Source organism: Rhinoderma darwinii, chromosome 1 (assembly GCF_050947455.1).
Source record: "Rhinoderma darwinii isolate aRhiDar2 chromosome 1, aRhiDar2.hap1, whole genome shotgun sequence".
Classification (NCBI taxonomy): Eukaryota; Metazoa; Chordata; class Amphibia; order Anura; family Rhinodermatidae; genus Rhinoderma; species Rhinoderma darwinii.
The window spans coordinates 338,811,839-338,818,307 of record NC_134687.1 but is presented as its reverse complement, the minus strand read 5'-3'; positions in this window follow the sequence as shown (position 1 = coordinate 338,818,307).

The window sequence follows — 6,469 nt, the reverse complement described above, 5'->3', positions numbered from 1 at the left end:
CCAGATTACATATACCCTGATGCACTCCGCCCAGCTTACATATACCCTGATACACTCCACCCAGCTAACATATACCCTGATGCACTCCGCCCAGCTTACATATGCCCCCATATTATAAGGGTATGTGCACACACACTAATTACGTCCGTAATATACGGACGTATTTCGGCCGCAAGTTCCGGACCGAACTCAGTGCAGGGAGCCGGGCTACTAGCATCATAGTTATGTAGGATGCTAGGAGTCCCTGCCTCGCTGCAGGACAACTGTCCCGTACTGTAATCATGTTTTCAGTACGGGACAGTTGTCCTGCAGCGAGGCAGGGACTCCTAGCATCGTACATAAGTATGATGCTTGGAGCCCGGCTCCCTGCACTGTGTTCGGTCCGGTACTTGCGGCCGAAATACGTCCGTATTTTACGGACGTAATTAGTGTGTGTGCACATACCCTAAGCTGAAACACCAGTAAAACACTAAACAAAACTACTACCAAGCAAAATCTGCGCTCCAAAAGCCAAATGGAGCTCCTTGTGGGCCTGGCAGTGTGCCCAAACAGCAGTTAATGACCACATATGGGGTATTACTGTACTCTGGAGAACCGCTTAACAATAATTTATGGGGTGTTTGTCTACGGTGGTACAAGCTGGGCACAACACATTGGGCACTGAAATAGCATATATGTGGAAAATGGCAATTTTAAATCTGCAACATCCACTGTGCACTAATTTCTACAAAACCTTTGGGGTTAAAATGCTCACTACACTTCTAGATGAATTCCTTGAGGGGTGTAGTTTCCCAAATGGGGTCACTTTTCGGGGGTTTTCACTGTACTGGTACCTCAGCGCAATGCAAGATGGAGTAAAAAACAAATTTTGTAAAATCTCCACTCCAAAAACGAAATTGCGCTTTTTCCCTTTAGACTCTTGCTGTATGTCCAAATAGCAGTTTACAACCACATATGGGGTACTTCCCTATTCAGGAGACATTTTGTCACACATTTTGGGGTGTCTTTTCTCCTGTATTGCTTGTGTAAATGAAAAATTATGTGCTAAATCTATAGGTTATTGGAAAAAAAAAATATTTTCATTTTCACGGCCCAATTCTAATAAAATCTGTAAAACACCTGAGGGATCAAAATGCTCACTACACCTCTAATTTAATTCTTTGATAGGTATAGTCTCCAAAATGGGATCACACCTGGGGAATTTCTACTATACTGGTACTTCAGGGGCTCTGCAAATGCGACATGGCCCCCAGAAACCAATTCAGCAAAATCTGAGCTGCAAAATCCAAATGGTGCTCCGTCCCCTCTGAGCCCTGCCGTGGGTCCAAACAGCAGTTTATTACCACATATGGGGTATTGCCGTAATCAGGAGAAATTGCTTTACAAATGTTAATGTGCTTTTTCGCCTTTATTCCTTATAAAAATTAGAAAATTCTATGTTTTTTCAGAAAAAAAGTCTATTTTAATCTTCACAGACTAATTCTAATAAATTCAGCAAAAAACCTGTGGGGTCAAAATGCCAACTATACCACTAGAAAAATTCCTTGAGGGGCATAGTTTCCAAAATTGAGTCACTTTTGGGGGGTTTCCCCTGTTTAGGTCCCTCCAGGGTATTGCAAACACGACACGGCACCGAAAAATATTCCAGTAAAATCAGTGCTCCAAAATCCAAATGGCGCTCCTTCCCTTCTGAGCACTGCCGTGGGTCCAAGCAGCAGTTTATTACCACATGTGGGGTATTTCCGTAATCGGGAGAAGTAGCTTTACAAGTTTTGGGGTGCTTTTTCTCCTTTATTCCTTGCAAAAATTCGAAAATTCTACGTTTTTCCACAATAAAAGTAGATTTTAATTTTCACAGACTAATTCGAATAAATTTAGCAGAAAACCTGTGGGGTCAAAATGCTAACTATACCCCTAGATAAATTCCCTGACAGGTGTAGTTTCAAAAATGGGGTCACTTTTGGGGGTTTCCACTGTTTTGGCACCACAAGACCTCTTCAAACCTGACATGGTGCCTAAAATATATTCTAAAAAATGGAGGCCCCAAAATCCTCTAGGTGCCCCTTTGCTTCTGAGGCCTGTGTTTCAGTCCATTAGCGCACTAGGGCCACATGCGGGACATTTCTAAAAACTGCAGAATCTGGGCAATAAATATTGAGTTGCATTTCTTAGGTAAAACCTTCTGTGTTACAGAAAAAAATGTATTACAAATGAATTTTGTAAAAAAAAATGAAATTCACCTCTACTTTCCTTCAATTCCTGTGAAACGCCTAAAGGGTTGAAACACTTTCTGAATGCTGTTTTGAATACTTTGAGGGGTGCAGTTTTAAAAATGGGGTGTTTTATGGGGGTTTCTAATATATAAGGCCCTCAAAACCACTTCAGAACTGAACTCGTACCTGAAAAAAATAGCCTTTTGAAATGTTCTTAAAAATATGAGAAATTGCTGCTAAAGTTCTAAGTCTTGTAACGTCCTCGAAAAATAAAAGGATGTTCAAAAAATGATGCAAACATAAAGTAGACATATGGGAAATGTTAACTAGTAACTATTTTGTGTGGTATTACTATCTGTTTTACAAGCAGATACATTTAAAATTAGAAAAATCATAATTTCTTCAAATTTTCTCTAAATTTTGGTGTTTTTCACAAATAAGCAATAAATTTATCGACCAAATTTTTTCACTAACTTAAGGTAGAATATGTCACGAGAAAACAATCTCATAATCGCTTGGATAGGTAAAAGCATTCCAGAGTTATTACCACATAAAGTGACACATGTCAGATTTGAAAAAATGGGTCTGGTCCTGAAGGCCAAAAATAGCTTGGTCTTGAAGGGGTTAAAGTTGCAATTGCGTGTGGACATATTTTGGACCCTCCTCTTCAAAATGATTACCTAACTGTATATTACTGTACACTCACACACTGTTGACCTGGCCCCAAAAGAATGGCACACGTTCAATGAGGTATTAGTTAATCTGTAGGGGTTTGCCATTGTTCTAAACAGATGTCAATGTTGGCGTGTTGTGATTTCCCAATAGCCACAGAAAGGACAGTCGGGATTGGAGGAGAACTTAATTTTGACGAACAGAATTGATTCTCATGCAATCACTTTCATGACTGTCAAATGGCAAGTACAAACCACAACAGATGTAAGCTCGCAACCCACGTCAAGGGTCCTCATGTATTGCGTTCCCTAACACTACAAGCCCCTAACATAAAACAACAAACACTGGCCACTTCGGACCTGTGGACACAATAAACTAAGAACTATGCCACCCTTTAAATGCCATCGCGCCCCCATGGTGCGGCTCCTGATGGGCTCTCAAAATATGCTGCAAAACTTTCGCGCACTCGGAGTCCAGATGTGAGAGATCTCCCTAGTGGAATTGCCGGCACAGTGTTGCTGGTGGGTGCATTTGTAAGTATATATTCGGCATCAAAAGTTTTGAATACGGCAGAAGTTATGCAGAACTACACACGCTTGGATGACACATGTCACATTCTGCGGTGACATTTGCATCGTAGACAGAAACACCCACCACCTGTTATACATAATGCCAAAGGCATTCCACACATCTTTGAGCTCGGCATAGGCGGTAATTGAACATGCGGCGACGATCATCCAAGCCCCTTCTTGCAAATGGCCGCATTACTTGCCTTGTCAGGGCAAAACCCTCATCTGCAACTATGACATATGGGATTGGTGGCCCGCTGGAGCCAGGGAGGATGGTAGGTTCGGGCACCGCCAGTTGATTATTCACAAGTCGTTTACCCATTCTGGACGAACGAAATATGCGGGCATCAGCAGAGCTTCCATACAAGCCAATGTCTACAATCGTGAAACAATAATTACTGTCCGCCAAGGCCAACACGATAGAAAAAAACTGCTTGTAGTTATAGTATCGGGAGCCACTGCGTGGGGGCTTCTTCACACGAATGTGCTTCCCGTCTAGGGCACCGATACAATTCGGAAATTGTGTTGCACTAAGAAATGCGTCAGAAATTCGAAGCCACTGTTCTGTCGTGGGCTAAGGCATGACCGTGGTCTTTAATCTCTGCCACAGCACAACACAGGTGGATGTCACAATGAAGGAAATGGTGGTCACTCACAAAAGAAATTCAAAATGTAAAGAATGGTAACTATTGCCTGTAGCCAGAAATCTAAATGCAAGATAAAACAGAAAAAATAAAGAACACATGTTATGGCGGACTTGTAAAGCATACAGCGTCCTCTAAGAACTAATTGCAGTAGCAGACATACCTCAAGGTCACAAGCAGTCGTTCCTCGGGGGAAATGCAGCGCCGCATGTTGGTATTCTGGTAGGTGATTCCAGGGCGAATCTGAGCAAGCAGCATATCAAAGGTGGACACAGACATGCGGCAGAACGCACAAAATTTCTCAGGGTGACGCCGTAAGTCCTCATATAGTGTATGAAAGTGCCCTTTGGAGGTACGTTGGGCCACAAGTGGATGAACCCAAATCCTACTTCTTCTACGCGGCTGGTGCTGAAGCATGGGTCGCCGTTCGCCAAATCGTCGCAAAATCATCCACGCGAGCAGCACACGTGCCAGCGACGGAAAAGGCATAAATGTTGCTTGCAAGCCAAGACACGTGTCAACAGTTTAAACAAACACTGGTTTTGGCAGAGAATGAAATAAGGCTGACAACCTGTTCACCCAGCAAGCAGGGGTTTGGCCAGCCTCTCATTAACTCCTCCCTGCGTATTTTACGCGCGTTTTAAATGCAGGTCGCAACGCAGCGTATACGCACGACAAACGCACACGCTCGTGTAAACGAGGCCTCACACTGTAACAATGGGCTGGAACAATGAGAAGTGTAGGACACTGATTAGTCTCTGATTGGTCAGCCTCATACACTCCTCTGTACAGCACCCAGTTGCTAAAAAGTAAAAACACGCCCAGTTGTCCATTGAGAAACTCATTAGCATAAATCTAAACTAGCTCATAACTTGCTCAAAAATGATCATTTTTCAAAATAAAAAACACTGCTGTTATCTACATTACAGCGCCAATCAGATTATGTAGGAGACAGGACACTTATAATCTGGTGACAGAGCCTCTTTAATCTAATATATATTTTCTGTACTGTGTTAATATAGTACTGATTTTTTATTTCTCTTTTGGAATAAGATTTAATATTCTTTGTAGTACATAAATAAAGGCATTTTTTTATATGATCGGATGTCTGTGGAGGATGATGGGTCTTTTTATATAAAATACTTTAAAAGCTTTTTCTAATGGATAAACACTTATCTAGCTGATGTATACTATTTTTTCTATATTTCCCTCGTTATTATTACCTGGTTTGTGTCCTGCGTGCTGGACGTTCCATCCGGGACCTTCGTTTGGGCTGCTGATTGCACACTTCTGCGCGCGAGCGGTTTCTGGAGCGGTCTGTTATGTCGTTCTCGCGATGTCTTCGTCTGACACACATAACCACCCAAGTCAGGATCTCATTGGTGCTGTGCGTACCAGCTGATCAATCAAGTATTATATTTAACGGTGCAATGAATATTTATCAGAACACCCCTTGATAAAGCCATCCAGGCGAAACGCGCATTGGGGTTTCTTCACCTTGGAGCCACTGGACACTTGGAGCGACATGGGTTAGTTATTCATGTTCTTATAAACCTATATTACCATTGTAGCTTGGGGATTTCTTCCCCCTTGAGGTTTAGAAGCGTCAAGTATGATTACTGGCGCCTTACTGATTTGACCGCTTGAATGCTACATAACATTGTTACAAACTACCATTACCTCCACAGATATCATCATAGTATATACTCTGTCTGTGTTACGATATTGCTGTGTGGATTACTTCTGCATATCCTTTTTCTTGTCGATATAGAACATTGCCACTTTAGCTATTTTCAGTTATGGCTATTAAGCCCTCTGTATTAGGCCAGATTTACACGAGCGTGTGCATCTTGCGCGCGCAAAAAACGCTGTGTTTTGCGCGTGCAAAAGGTACTTAATAGCTCAGTGTGTCAGCAGCGTATGATACGTGGCTGCATGATTTTCGCGCAGACGCCATCATTATGACACTCTGTATGTTTGTAAACAGAAAAGCATGTGGTGCTTTTCTATTTTCATTCATACTTTTTATTGCTGTTGCGCGAATCACGCGCGTCACATGGAAGTGCTTCCGTGTGCTGCGCGTGATTTTCACTCACCCATTGACTTCAATAGGTGCGTGATGCGTGAACAATGCACAAATATCGGACATGTCGTGAGTTTTACGCAGTGGACACACGCTGCGTGAAACTCACGGACAGTCTGCACGGCCCCATAGACTAACATAGGTCTGTGCGAGGCGCGTGAAAATCACGCGCTTAGCACGGTCGTATGACACGTTCGTCTAAATAAGCCCTTAGAGATTTTTTTGGCCATTTATGTGTATCTCATGTACAGTTGTCCGATTTGAATTCTCGATTTTATTATTATATGT